The following is a 15478-nucleotide window of genomic DNA, read 5'->3' as shown; positions in this document are numbered from 1 at the left end:
AATCGAAGGAAAGGGTAAGTGAACCAACAATGCATTAGCTTAAATGAGCCTATTTAGAAAATAAAAAACAAACCTTTACAACCCCTTTAATTAGGGCTGTTACTGATCCAAATTTTTGTGTTTGATTAATCGATATTTTTTTTTTAAATCGATTAATCAACTAATTTCGATTAATTATAACGCACATACAGATCCAACTACTTTTAGCTGATCTCCTTGCAGGCGGATTCCCAGTGCAGCTACCAACCACTGGAAAATGGATAGCAGGATACAAAAAACACACAAAGGCAGCGCTCGATGGGAACAGAATTAAAACTTTTATAGTCTTCAAGTAGGTAACATAATAAATATTGCACTGGAGATAAAATCGATGCAGCTACATAAACTGTAAAAATGGTGCGAGTAATACCAAACGGTAGCAAAATCAGTCATAAAAACATGTAGCTAAGTATGATACTGGTATAAAAATGTGTACAATGATACCACTGCTGAATCCAGATGAGGAGAGGTTAACATCAGTCCGTTGGCATGTAGATGTCCCATGAAGGGAACTATCGCAACTCCCAGTGGATGGTTGTAGAATCCCAGGTTGATAGAGGGAAGTGTAACAGCCCTTGCGTGTGGCAGATAGTAAGGTCCCGCCGGCATGCAGATATGAAGGCACAGCAAAGGAGCCCTTCAGATGGACACGGCAAGCCCCGCCGGTGTCCGTGATGTCACCGGATCTCCGATGGAACTCCCTGAAGGCCCGGAAGCCGGCGGAAAGGTGAGTACCAATCAAAAAAAATTTTGATCGATCAAAAAAATTTAAGATTAATCGATGAATTAATAGTTCATTTCCACAGCCCTACCTGTAATCCTTGTTCTCTTCCCAAGTTTGCTCTCTATCTTGTCTCCCTGATATGGGAATGAAAATTTTCATTTAAGTAGGGACTGTTCACTAAAGCCAGCCATAGAGCCGTCCCTGCCGGGAGAACACGCAGTGATTATTGCTAGCAGCTAAAGCCCCTGACCATAATCAAATGAGAAATCCGACAGGCTCATTGTACCGATTGATCAATCAACTTGGGTACAATCGGCCTGCCCATACATGGTTCGAATCTCGGCTGGTCCCTGCTGAATCGGCCGGCATTCGAATTGTCTATGGGCCAGTTTTAAGTAAATGTTCACTGAGCTTAGTAAAGAAGGTGATTACAATAATATTCAAGAAAGAAAAAGGGATCTTTTCTAGCACATGATTGGATAATTGACATCAGGAAGATAAAAACAAGTCTATGTTGCCACCATCCCTAGTTTTATATAACACACAATTGTTTAACCTCTGACATGGGACTTTAAAGGCAACAAATCAAATTAATTAAAGGTTAAAATATAACTTTTTTTTTTTTTTTTTTAAAGGAATCCCAAAAGGATTTCTATAGATAAAATATATCAGAATATCATCCAAAACATACAAAAAGTGTTAAGAGCGGTATATATAGGTGGGTTAACACCATTACATATGCATCAGTAAACATGGTGGTATTCCCAGTTGCTGGTTTCACAACCCCTGCATTCATATAACTTTGACTTCAAGGTTTATTCAGCCAATGGGTCTCCAACACATTTTTTTTCCCCCACAACATTCTCTTCCTCAGGGACATGATACCTCTCTGTAGAGTACACATAATGATTTAAAATTGTATTTGTGAAGTACACGTTCTTTATTATGTTTCTTTGTACACAGACGTCCCCCTGTTACACTTTTGGGTCTGCTATCTCCTGGGTGAGGCCCTTAGATAAAAAGTGTAGGGGTTAAATTCTATCATGGGTTTCCCTCTTACCTTTTATCCTTGGCTACAAAGACTTGTTTATTTTGCCCTGTGTTTCATCTTAAAGCAGTGTTCCACCCAAAAATGGAACTTCCGCTTTTCGGAACCCCCCCCCCCTCCGGTGTCACATTTGGCTCCTTTCAGGTGGGAGGGGGGTGCAGATACCTGTATAATACAGGTATTTGTCACTTCACTTCCCATCCCCCCCACTGCCTTCTGGAAAAGACACTGGTCCCAGGAGATGGCGGGGACCACTGGGAACGTGCCGCACTACTCGTGCATGCATAGTAGGGAACCGGGCAGTGAAGCCACAAGGCTTCACTTCCTGACTCTCTCACAGAGGATGGCGGCAGGGACAGCAGAGAGACGAGCGATTGCTCGTCTTCTGCTGCCGACATCATGGGCGCGCTGGACAGGTAAGCGTCCATTTATTAAAAGTCAGCAGCTGCAGTATTTGTAGCTGCTGGCTTTTAATTTTTTTTTTTTTCACGGGACCTCCGATTTAAGTACACAGGATGAGATAGGTATTATTTATTTTCCAACAATAAGGAGTACATGTTTGGATGACCTATTTCCTTTATAATAAGGGGAAGATCCCATATTCATTATCATTATCAAATCATAAAATACACTTATTAGAATGCATTGCATTATATATGAGATAAAAAATAATTTGCACTAAACGTTTCCATCAGACGGTTTCCTTTAGCTGTCTGGCTGCTATGCTATTCTTGAATTTATAAGTTTCTTTATAACGTTTCACAATTACTTAAGTAGCACTCTTCAGCCTAAAAATATCATTCATCATTATATTAAACAATGATTTAACCCTTCAAAAAGTGTCCGGCACACAGTCCCAAATGTTTGAACAACTGTGGACACCAATGAATACCAAGTTTGGCAATCCATGGCGATGCCCTCCCTACTTAGCTTGTCTGATGCAGGAGAGCATGAGTACCATGTGCCAGCGGCACTCATTTGGTTGGTTACCTTTAAAGTCCCATGTCAGAGGTAAACGATTGTGTGTTATGGCAAAGCTTAAGCTGGCCATGGGCCAATCAAAATTCATCTTGTATAGCAGTGTGTGGCTGTCTCAGACATGCTGGAAAACTTTTGTTGGCTGCAGTTACTGATCAGCGTAATCTGACAGCGGTGGGTCCCGCTGTCAGAATGCAATGCCCTGGTGGAGTGGAGGGGGGATTCCTCCGTCGTCCTCCTTTGTGTGGATGGAGGAATATTTGTTTTGTTTTTTTGTATCTATGTCCAACTTTACCCTTTGTAATAACATTTCCTTTTGGTAATTAAACCTTATAATCATTTTTTTTTTTTTTTAAATACAGCTACCCAAAATACCTATTTTGACCTAGTATCAGCCTCTTGTGTACTGCATGTACATGTGCTGACAAGGAACATACTGACAAGGGGAGTGAGCAGTGGGATGAGCTTATCAGTTTGCTGCTGCTCCTCTCCCTTGCCGCTGTCTGACTACAGGCTGTTACAATGAAAAGTCAGGGCACCAGCCAGACTTTGTGATTTGGCATGAATGTTTTAATCACGGGACTGCATAAAAAAATAACACATACTTAGGAGCAAGTACAATAGCTTCTAAATATACCTTTTAACTATGTATTTAGTAGAGCTGCATGATTCTGGCTAAAATGAATCACAATTTTTTTTTGCTTAGACGATAGATCACGATTCTCTCACAATTCTCGCGGCGTAACATCATCTTTAATTCACATTATTAAAACCCAAAAAAATAGGGCTAACTTCACGGTTTCGTTTTTTTTTTTTTTATTCATTGAAGTGTATTTTTGCATTTGAAAGACCGCTGGGCAAATAAAGTGTGACATAAAATATTGCTGCAATTTCCATTTTATTCCCTAGGGTCTCTGCTAAAATATATATAATGTTTGGGGGTTCCAAGTAATTTTCTAGCAAAAAAAATTATTTTAACTTAAAGGGGTTGTAAAGGTAAAAAATGTTTTCCCTAAACAGCTTCCTTTACCTTAGTGCAGTCCTCCTTCACTTACCTCATCCTTAGATTTTGTTTTTAAATGTCCTTATTTCTTCTGAAAAACCTCACTTCCTGTTCTTCTGTCTGTAACTCCACACAGTAATATAAGGCTTTCTCCCTGGTGTGGAGAAAGCCTCTCGAGGGGGTGAGTGGGCGAGCAGGAGTGAAGTGTTGCATTACTGTGTGTAGTTACTGCACTAAGGTAAAGGAAGCTATTTAGGGGAATTTTTTTTTACCTTTACAACCCCTTTAAGAAATAAGTGTCAGAAAAAGATTTGGACTTTAAGTGGTAAAACTTCCTGCATTTACACACAGAAGTTTGATCTAAGAAGGAAGCGTTAGTTACAATGTTTCATGTTGTTAAAAACTTGGCAGACTGCCAGGGATTTTTTCTTTACACACACAGAAGTTTATCCCTTTGATCTAAGAAGGGCAGAGGCGACTCTAAGCTTTGTGAGGCCTTAAAGTGGTTGTAAAGGATTTTTTTTTCCCTAAATAGCTTCCTTTACCTTAGTGCACCCTTCCATTTTGCTCCTCCTCCTCCTCCTCCTTCACTTACCTCCTCCTCCTCCTCCTCCTCCTTCACTTACCTCATCCTTCCATTTTGCTTTTAACCACTTGAGCCCCGGGTCATTGTAAAATGATGGCTTCACGGTGGCTCTGAAAATCCAACAGGACGTCATATGACGTCCTGGATTCCTCCGGCCCCCGAGATGCCGATGCGCGTGCCTGGCGGTCGCGATGTCCGCCAGGTACCCGCGATCGGTAATGACAGAGCAGGGACGTGGAGCTCTGTGTGTAAACACAGAGCTCCACGTCCTGTCAGGGGAGAGAGGAGACCGATCTGTGTCCCTTGTACATAGGGACACAGCATCGGTCACCTCCCCCAGTCACCCCCCTCCCCCCACAGTTAGAACACCAATACAGGTACACAGTTAACCCCTTCAATGCCAGTCACATTTATACAGTAATTGGTGCATATTTATACCACCGATCGCTGTATAAATGTGAATGGCGCCAAAAATGTGTCAAAAGTGTCCGATACGTCCGCCATAATGTCGCAGTCCCAATAAAAAGATCGCAGATCGCCGCCATTACTAGTAAAAAAAGAAAAAGAAAAAAAATAATAATAATAATTCTGTCCCATATTTTGTAAGCGCTTATTGCGATTTCTTTATCGTACATCACGGGACACAGAGCGGCATTCATTACTATATGGGTTATATGGAGTACCTTCAGGTGTAGACACTGGCAATCTCAAACAGGAAATGCCCCTCCCTATATAACCCCCTCCCATAGGAGGAGTACCTCAGTTTTTCCGCCAGTGTCTTAGGTGTTAGTCATGGTTTAGCTTGCCTCCACATCCTTGGGATTAGGTGAGCTAACCGGTTCTGTCCAAAAAAGCCTCAGCGCTAAAGTGGTCAGTAACCGGACCCCAAACCCTTGGGGTATAGCCCATAATGCTTTTCTTTTTAGAGAGCTGGACCCTGGGCCCAGAACTTAGAAACCTTTGGGTGCCTAATGTTTCTGTTGCCAGAGTGCTATATGGGCCCAGGACAGTGGATCCTTCATAGGAACCCAGGGCCTGAAGGTCTAGACATCCCCACCGAGATGGGGGAAGATTGGGCCTCTTGCTTGGCAAAGTCCTGCGGCATGGAGCAGGTAAGTGAGGGGAAAACTTGCGGAACTTGGTTCTTAGCAGGTTTTTTCTGGGGGGTCACAGGGGACATGCCTAAAGTTATGCACTGCATCTGGCAAACTAGTCACATATCATAAAGATAGGATGGCTCTATATGTATTATTCCCCATAAGATGTGACCTCCCTTGTAGTGTTGGAAAAGCATTGAGTGGGGCCTGTGTTATATAAAAATATATGTGTGTGTCAGAGAGCTGTGCTTACCTGCAAGCCTCCAGGCGATGCTCCATTCAGTCTTCCTCCTCACGGCCTGCAAAGCAGGCAAAACGCTGACCTCCTCATGGCTGCAGTTTGCTGGAGCAGAGAGGTCCCTTCTTCCCAACCCCACCCCCCCCCTGTCGGGAGGGGCATTTCCTGTTTGAGATTGCTGGGGGGGAAGGGCGGGTCAGTGGCTTAAGGAAGGGGCGGCCCTTCCTTGTTTGTTCCATATAGCTCATTCAATACTTTGGAACTGAGGAGGAAAGACCAGAACGGCAAGCACGGGGCGCCGAGGACACACAGTGGCCAGAAAGAATATTGCAGTCTTCAGAAAGACTGTTTTCAAGCCTAGGAATAGGCTGTTTCTTTTCCATCTCATAGTTTTTCTTGCAATACTACTCAGGGGGACAGAATGTTTTTTTTTCTTTCCTAGATTTGAAAAAAAAAAAAAAAAAAAAAGATTTTTTTTTGAAAAAAAAAAAAAAAAAGAGAAGTGTCATCTAGGGGAGAGGAAGCATTTTTTATCCCCCAAACAGGTGTTTGGGCATTTAACTATTTATAAGTCCCAGGTACCAATAAGTAGCAGGTGTACCTCGGTATTGTACCATGGCATCAAAAAACAAGGGTACAAGAGGTGGGGATTCCCCCAGAGAGTCTGAGGTCTCGGACAATGCTATGCCGCTGCTTTCCCCACAGGGAGCCTTGGGGCCATCGGGATCTGGGGCTGGAGCTGACGCGGGTCAGTCCAACCCTAAGATGGTCACGGAGGAGGTATTACTCACCTCTTTAAAAGAGATGCAGAAAAGCATGGGTAAAATGATAGCCGCAGCTATGCGGGGCAGTAAGCGGAATAGATCTCCGTCGCCCGAGCGCGGACCCTCAGAAGAGGAGGTCCTTTCCTCAGGGGAATTGGACGACCTCTTGGACAAGGACCAAGTAGGTTCAGGGATCGAAGATCCGGATACAGAGGAGTCTGGGGCAGTCTCCCTGAGGGAGAGCTGGTGGATTCAAGGATTGTCGGACTTGGTCCATAGGGCATTCAACTTGCCAGTACCAGATCTCCAGGTATCGACGGTTTCAGCTTTGGGTTCACTGAGGGCGCCTCAAAGCAATGCTGTGTTTCCGATCCATCCTCTATTAGAGGGAGTTTTGTTCCAAGATTGGAACAAGCCAGATAAGATCTTCTTACCACCTAAGAAGTTCTCTGTCCTATATCCTATGGAAGAAAAATTTTCCAAAAGATGGGCTACTCCTGCAGTGGACGCAGCCATCTCATGTGTTAACAAATCGTTAACATGCCCTGTAGAAAACATACAGGTGTTCAAGGATCCAGTTGATAAGCGCTTGGAAGCACTACTTAAGAACTCCTTCACTACTGCAGGGGCAGTAGTACAGCCAGCTGTGGCTGCGATTGGGGTCGCTCAAGCATTATCGGATCAATTTAAGCAGATGCTTAAACTTATTCCTGCCCAGCAGGCAGAAGAATTTTCGGATGTCCCTAAGGCCATATGTTTTACGGTAGACGCAATCAAGGATTCTATCCAGCAAGCGTCACGTTTATCGTTATCCCTTATCCATATGAGAAGACTCTTATGGTTAAAAAGCTGGGAGGCTGAGCCCCCATGCAAGAAGCTCCTGGTAGGGTTCCCCTTCCATGGAGGACGACTCTTCGGAGAAGACCTAGATAAATACATTCAGACCATTTCAAACGGCAAGAGTACTCTCTTGCCAACTAAGAAGAAGGTTCAGGGGCCTGCGTTTAAACGACAGTATTCCCCTGGGCAGGGGCCCTCTAATGCCAAGCAGTATCGACGGCCTCCTGCAAAAGCAAACTTCGGCTTCAACAGCAAATCACAAGGACAGGCTGTTAGAGGCAAAAGGCAGTGGTTTCGCAAACCAGCAAAACCAGGCCCCAAGCCAACCTTATGAAGGGGCGCCCCCACCCACGAAGGTGGGGGGAAGGCTGCGACTCTTTTCAGAGATTTGGGAAGCCAGCATTCCCGACGAGTGGGTACGGTCTTCCGTGGCCACAGGCTACAAATTAGATTTCCTAAGGTTTCCTCCTCCTCATTTCCAGGAGTCGAGGATTCCAAACGATCCGCCTCGGATTCCGGCCAGCCTGGAACAGGGGCTGGGTTTCTACTCCAACCTATTCATCATCCCCAATGGAGATGTCAGGCCAATTTTGGACCTAAAGATGGTAAATGCATATCTAAAGATCCGCTCATTTCGGATGGAATCCGTGCGGTCAGCAGCTGCCACACTCCAGAAGGACGACTTCATGGCGTCCATAGACATAAAGGATGCCTACCTTCATGTTCCAATTTATCAGCCACATCAAAGATATCTACGCTTCATGGTGGCTTCGCGTCACTTCCAATTCGTGGCGCTTCCCTTCGGGTTGGCTACGGCCCCCCGGGTGTTCACGAAGGTCCTAGCTCCGATCCTAGCCAAGCTAAGGATCCAAGGGGTCACGATCCTAGCATACCTGGACGACCTCCTAGTCATAGACCACTCGTCTCCCGGCTTGGAGCGAGCAGTGGCCCTCACGGTCCAATACCTCGAGAGGTTCGGCTGGGTCCTAAATCGAGAAAAGTCAGCTTTCCAGCCCACAAGGCAGTTGGAATATCTCGGCATGAGATTAGACACAGAACAACAAGGAGTGTTCCTACCTCTGAGGAAGGTAAAAGCCATCAAGGAATTAATCCTACTGGTTCTAAGCAAGAAAGAACCGACTATTCGCCTATGTATGAGGTTACTAGGCAAGATGGTGGCCACATTCGAGGCGGTACCATACGCCCAGAGCCACACTCGCATCCTACAGGCAGCCATCCTGTCAGCATGGAGCAGAAGGCCACAGGCCTTGGATATCCCGTTGCCGCTCTCATCAAGAGTCCGACAAAGTCTGTGTTGGTGGTTAGACCCTCAGAATCTACTGAAAGGGAAGTCTTTCAGCCCAGTGGCTTGGAAGATAGTGACCACAGACGCCAGCCTGACGGGCTGGGGAGCAATTTTGGATGGTTGCACTCGCCAAGGTACTTGGGCAAAGCCAGAGAAGCAGTTGCCCATCAACATCTTGGAGCTCAGAGCTGCTCGACTAGCCCTCAGGGCTTGGACGTCAAAATTGCAGGGGTTCCCGGTGAGAATTCAATCAGACAATGCCACGGCCGTGGCATACATAAATCACCAAGGGGGAACCAGGAGTCAAGCCGCTCAGAGAGAGGTGAGCTTGATTCTCCTATGGGCAGAGGCTCATGTGCCCTGCATATCGGCAATATTCATTCCAGGAGTGGACAACTTTCAGGCGGACTTCTTAAGCCGCCAGACTCTATGGCCGGGGGAATGGTCTCTGCATCCACAAGTCTTTCAAGCACTCTGCCAAAGATGGGGAGTGCCGGACGTGGATATCAGGGCATCGAGACTCAACAAGAAACTAGACAGGTTCATATCCCGCTCAAGGGATCCGATGGCCTGCGGAACCGATGCGTTGGTTTGCCCTTGGCATCAGTTCAAACTTCTTTATGCGTTTCCCCCGCTCCAGTTACTACCCCGCCTGCTGCGCAGGATCCGGGTGGAGCACATACCAGTCATCCTGGTAGCTCCAGCATGGCCCAGAAGGGCATGGTACTCACTAATCTTAAGGATGGTAGTGGGAGACCCTTGGACTCTTCCTCTACGGCCAGACCTGCTATCGCAAGGTCCGATCCTCCACCCTGCCTTACGGCATCTAAATTTGACGGCCTGGAAGCTGAATCCCTGATTCTCAGGGGTAGAGGTCTGTCTCAGAAAGTAATCTCTACCCTAATCAGAGCCAGGAAACCGGTCTCTAGGGTGATTTATTACAGGGTCTGGAAGGCCTATGTAGGCTGGTGTGAGTCCAAGCGATGGCTTTCTCGCAAATTTACCATCGATAGAGTATTACGTTTTCTCCAGCTAGGAGTGGATAAAGGATTGGCATTAAGCACAATCAAAGGACAGATTTCTGCTCTGTCAGTGTGGTTTCAGCGGCCGCTGGCCACCCACTCGCTGGTTAAGACCTTCCTTCAAGGGGTCTTACGTATTAGACCTCCAGTTAAATCCCCGCTTTGTCCGTGGGATTTAAATCTTGTTCTGTCAAGTTTACAGAAACAACCGTTTGAGCCGTTGGCTGATATTCCTTTGGTTCTACTGACAAGGAAGTTAGTATTTTTGGTTGCCATAGTTTCCGCAAGAAGAGTTTCGGAGCTGGCAGCCTTATCCTGTAAGGAACCATATCTTGTTTTTCATAAGGACAGGGTCGTTCTCCGCCCTCATCCTTCCTTCCTTCCGAAGGTCATATCCAGTTTTCATTTGAACCAGGATTTGGTATTACCATCCTTCTTCCCTAAACCTACTTCCAGAAAGGAAGGGTTGCTGCATACCTTGGATATCGTCAGGGCCATGAAGGCCTATCTTAAAGCTACAAAGAAGATCCGGAAAACAGATGTGCTGTTCATTCTACCGGATGGGCCCAAGAAGGGGCAGGCAGCTGCAAAGTCCACCATTTCTAGGTGGATTAAGCAATTAATCACTCAGGCCTACGGCTTGAAAGGGTTGCCTCCTCCAGTATCATTAAAGGCTCATTCTACTAGAGCCATGGGCGCCTCCTGGGCAGCACACCACCAGATCTCTATGGCTCAAGTTTGCAAGGCGGCAACCTGGTCTTCTGTCCACACGTTTACAAAATTCTACAAGTTGGACGTAAGAAGGAATACTGATACTGCCTTCGGGCAGGCAGTGCTGCAGGCTGCAGTTTGAGACCCTCGGATTCCGGGGGCTCCTCTTTTTTGAGTTAAATTTAAAATTTAAAAATTATTTTTCTCAACTAAGTTGGATTTATTATGATTTGAGTATATCTCTAAATTAAATCCTTTTGTCTTGGAGATGTTCTCCCTCCCCTCATTGTAAGCATTGCTTTGGGACATCCCATATAGTAATGAATGCCGCTCTGTGTCCCGTGATGTACGATAAAGAAAAAGAGATTTTTAATACAGCTTACCTGTAAAATCTTTTTCTTGGAGTACATCACGGGACACAGAGCTCCCACCCCTCTTTTTTGAGGACCATTTTGGGAGGCATACTGCTTGCTACAAAACTGAGGTACTCCTCCTATGGGAGGGGGTTATATAGGGAGGGGCATTTCCTGTTTGAGATTGCCAGTGTCTACACCTGAAGGTACTCCATATAACCCATATAGTAATGAATGCCGCTCTGTGTCCCGTGATGTACTCCAAGAAAAAGATTTTACAGGTAAGCTGTATTAAAAATCTCTTTTTTTTTTTTACCAAAAATATGTAGAAGAATACGTATCGACCTAAACTGAGAAAATTTAAAAAAAAAAAATAATAATTGGGCTATTTATTATAGCAACAAGTAAAAAATATTGATTTTTTTTTCAAAATTGTTGCTTTTTTTGTTTATAGCGCAAAAAATAAAAACCGCAGAGGTGATCAAATACCACCAAAAGAAAGCTCTATTTGTGGGGGAAAAAAGGGCGTCAAAAAAAGGGCGCCCACTAACACACAGCTCCTTTCTCTATCTGAAAAGTAGAGAGTGTCCTGACACTCCTGCTTGCCCCCTCCCCCCTCAAGAGGCTTTCTCCACACCAGGGAGAAAGCCTCGCATTACGGTGTGTAGATACAGACAGTAGAACAGGAAGTGAGGATTTCTCAGAAGAAATAATGACATTTAAAAGCAAAATCGAAGGATGAGGTGATTAGGAATCATTACTTAATTGATGATAAACTCAGGGGTAAACATTTCTGCCGGATGAATGCAATCTATGAACAGAATAAAAACAGACCACATGCTCACCTTCCAATGTTTCAACGGCCAAGAGAATGGCTGCCGTATGAGCAGCTGCCTTTATTTTTAGCATACAAGCACAAAATGCATTTTCATTGGTTCACAATTAAACAGAAACACCCACCAATCCTCAATACCACCCACTGATTACTCCCATTCAGTCTCTTTTTACACTATTCAAAGTTCCTCTGAGTGTGTAGAAGGGGAAGTCAAAGTCCATATTTGGGCATGCTGCCCACATCATCCAGTGTAGAAAAAAGTTCATTCAGCTCTGCACATTTTCCTTCCAAGCGGTCTGAGTGAGAAGGAGGGGGATGGGAAGGCTTTTCCTGTTACAACTGAGGAATCCAGGAGGGAGGGTTACATCTGTTTTTAATAACATATCTTTGTATGGTCAACCTTAAGTTCCAAGATGTACTTATAACTTTAAAACACCTATCTCTTCATTTCATTCCTGATATGACAAAATCTTCATCAAGGAAAATAAGCAGTACACTAAAGAAATATTACCGAAATACACTTTAATATTTCTAATCATAACATAAAATTTTCATTTTAGTTTCACGTCTATCACAGCCCCCCCTTGAAATGAATATTTTATCAGTTCATTCTCTTTGTTATTTCTTAACAGACAAGGACGGTAATGGAGGACATGGTCAATATAACAAAACATTATCATAACCAATATAAACAGAAACAAAATTGTTATACCTATTTGAGTACAAATGTGTTATCACCCAAAATATTGTCCGCAGGTGACATTCTAAATGCCCCCGCTTGTTCACCTAATATCCTGTATAAGGCCATAATTTTATACAAAGTCATTTGTGAAGTGGCCTCTAGGTGTTCAGTAATATACTGGAATGCATCCTTGTTTATAGTTAACAAACCTCTATTGACCATAGCAACCAGAATTTATCCAATCTACATTTACATTACTAAGTTAAATTTCATAAAAGCATCCGTTCCCACCAAATTACTATATTTCCCTTCATTAGCATTTTAATTTTATATTGGGCTCTGTCCTAAGTATTTTATTTCCTAAAGAAACTTTATTTATTACACTAGTTTTCAGGACTGATCATGCAGCATGAATATTCTTGTCGCATGTCTGTTTAAACAAACATAGCAGCCTTCAGCATAAACGAACATACAGAAGTTTCATTGTTCCCCTACATGGATCCAAATATAAGAGATCAATTATCCTTCCATTAATACATTCGTCAATCTGAAGCCTAGAAAGTGACATTTTAATCCATAAATCATCATCTGCATCATCTATCCATTGTATTTTTATTTTTAAACTATTTTAACTGACTTTCTTAAGCTATGCAGATTAACACCATTATCATTCTCTTTAAAATGACACCCTCAAAGTAAGGTATTCTTCAAACCAAATGGTTCAAAAACCCACAGTTTAGTAACATATGAGAGAAAGAAAGAATGAGAGAGAAAGAAAGAAAGAAAGAGCAAAAGAAAGAGAGAGAGAGAGAGAGAGAAAAAGAAAGAAAGGAAAAGAAAGAGAAAAATAATACTTTATTAATAAGGGCTTTCTTTCAGATCTTCTAATGATTGTGTACAAATTACCTTTTATTATTAAAGAAAGATTTACCCTCATAATACGCTTCCATAGTTTACTTAACATAAACTCTGATATTTAATTATTTTTCCCTTCAAACTAGGCAAAGTTGAGGATGTTTACACTGTGTGTCTGATTTCAACGCTAGCACTGATACAGTGTGTCAGACCATGTAATCTGATCTCCAGCATCTTCTTAGGGAAAATCACTTAAACAAGCTCTTAAGAGGAAACATCTGTTCCCCCCCCCATGCTTGGAGCAGATTGTACAAGTTTTAGACCATATACAATCCAATCGAATTGCATCGTTTTTCTCATTTTTAACTCTTTTTCAAAAATTTTAAAACATATTTGGTTTGTACATCTGCCAAAAATCATGTACATCACATTATGCAACGACATTTCCCAACTATAATAACGAAAAAAAGATCGCTTAGAGGACAAATCTCATGAAATCCACTGACCAGTCCCTGCGCATGAACCGACCATTGTTTTCTTTCGATAATGTCACTCATAATTACTCACAATCTATATTTTATCAGAAATGTCATTTTATAATAACTTTTAACACTTGTTTATTTTTTAATTTTATTTTTACAATTTTTATAATAATATTTTTTTATAAAGTTTTTAGATTGAACATAACTTTCGTACTTTAATATTTTTCCTGGGGAACCTTATAATAAACCAAACCCAAGTTTAGAATCTGTTGTAAACATTGCTCAAACCTCAACTTATTAATTCTTACAACCAGATCTGTAGGATTTCAGTTAAACATAAAATACCATGTTGTTTACCATTTACTGAATTGTATACAATTCTTCACACAATCTCAATCAACAATTTTCCCATTAAACCTTTGTTCTAATCCCATGCATGTTTTGACATGTCATAATACATTTTCAGTTGTTTGGGTAAACATATTCATAAACATTTACAGGCAGAATTAAACTTAATTATCTCATTAGAGAACTTCTTTACACTCTGACATTATTTAACTAATTACCCCATGTAACCGGCACCCCCCTTTGAGATATTCCAACCCACAAACCCCAGTGGTCACAATCCCATGTATTTGAAACAAGATATATAATTTCATTCAGATTTGGGCGGCACAATCCATAATATCACTCATCTTCCAGAGAATATTTTCGAAGGAACCTCTTAATCATCACCCAGGGGATATTGGTAATTATCGGTACCTACATCAGGAATGCGAGAAAAAAAACTCGTACACGAATATTAGTTACCTATTTTCAAAAGCGGTCACATAATCATAGCTCATAACAATCTAATCTAGAGACTGTCTCAAACAAGATTTCAGAAAGGGATAATGTATTGAATGCTCCCCCCTTGGGGCCACTTACCCACTTAACCCTGAGGATGGCATGGCACAGCATGTGGAATAAAACCATTTAAATGTACTATGTAAAATGTTCTACTGTTCCAATGTGATACCCAGAATCTCCTCATCCCTCATTTGTGACTTGTGAACACAGCTTCTGTAGTCATGAACGCCAGGATTTACACACTCTCTCTACCGCTTTTGGGCACCCCATGAGGTCAAGGCATTGAGGTCGGAGCACACAGGACAGCATATGAGTGGATTCTACCTTCAGGTAGGTCTGCCACTCCCATCTACATCATTCTCCTCCCTTACGTGTCTGTCCAGCGAAGTGGCATTGTAGTTACCCCCCCCTGGACAGACTAAGGAGGGCATGAAGAAGAAGGCCCGTGGGCCGGAGGGCACAGAATCCAGTATGGGCAGCGGGCAGGAGGCGACACCATCTGCGTTCAGAATGAGGCAAAGCCTTCAGCAGGGAAGAGCATCCGGGCAGGCCCATGCTTCCTCCAGCCGGGCATACAGTTGGGCAGAACGTGAGGGGAAAGAAGGGGCACGGCCTCAAGCAGTCGGGCGGGGCCCATGCTTCCAGCAGGCATCGTGGGCAGAACATGAGGGAAACGAAAAGACAATAACAGGCCCTGGGTATCACATTACAACAACCAAACTGGCAAAAAGCCCTCTATGTATCAAGTCAAAATACAGTGCATGGCATCGTCAGTGTAAGTGTAAGTGGGCAACCCAGATGGGACAGGTCCCCACAGAACACGCATTCAATCTATCCGATTAAAAGGATAAAAAAACGGGACGAAATAATTCACCTAAATTAATTCTCTGTAGAAGATTTTAACTGTAAAATAAAGACTTAACAATTGCTTATTATGTGCATCAAATGTCTGTTCCATATTTTTTAAACCTCAGGAGAAATATCCCATTATTTACTGATTACCGTTTATTAATTGCGACAAAGCAACTGAAATCGTAGACTCTAACGGACATAGACAGTGCAATAT

Source organism: Rana temporaria, chromosome 2 (assembly GCF_905171775.1).
Source record: "Rana temporaria chromosome 2, aRanTem1.1, whole genome shotgun sequence".
NCBI classification, from domain to species: domain Eukaryota; kingdom Metazoa; phylum Chordata; class Amphibia; order Anura; family Ranidae; genus Rana; species Rana temporaria.
The sequence above is the reverse complement of the archived record's forward strand: the minus strand, read 5'-3'. Positions refer to the sequence as shown.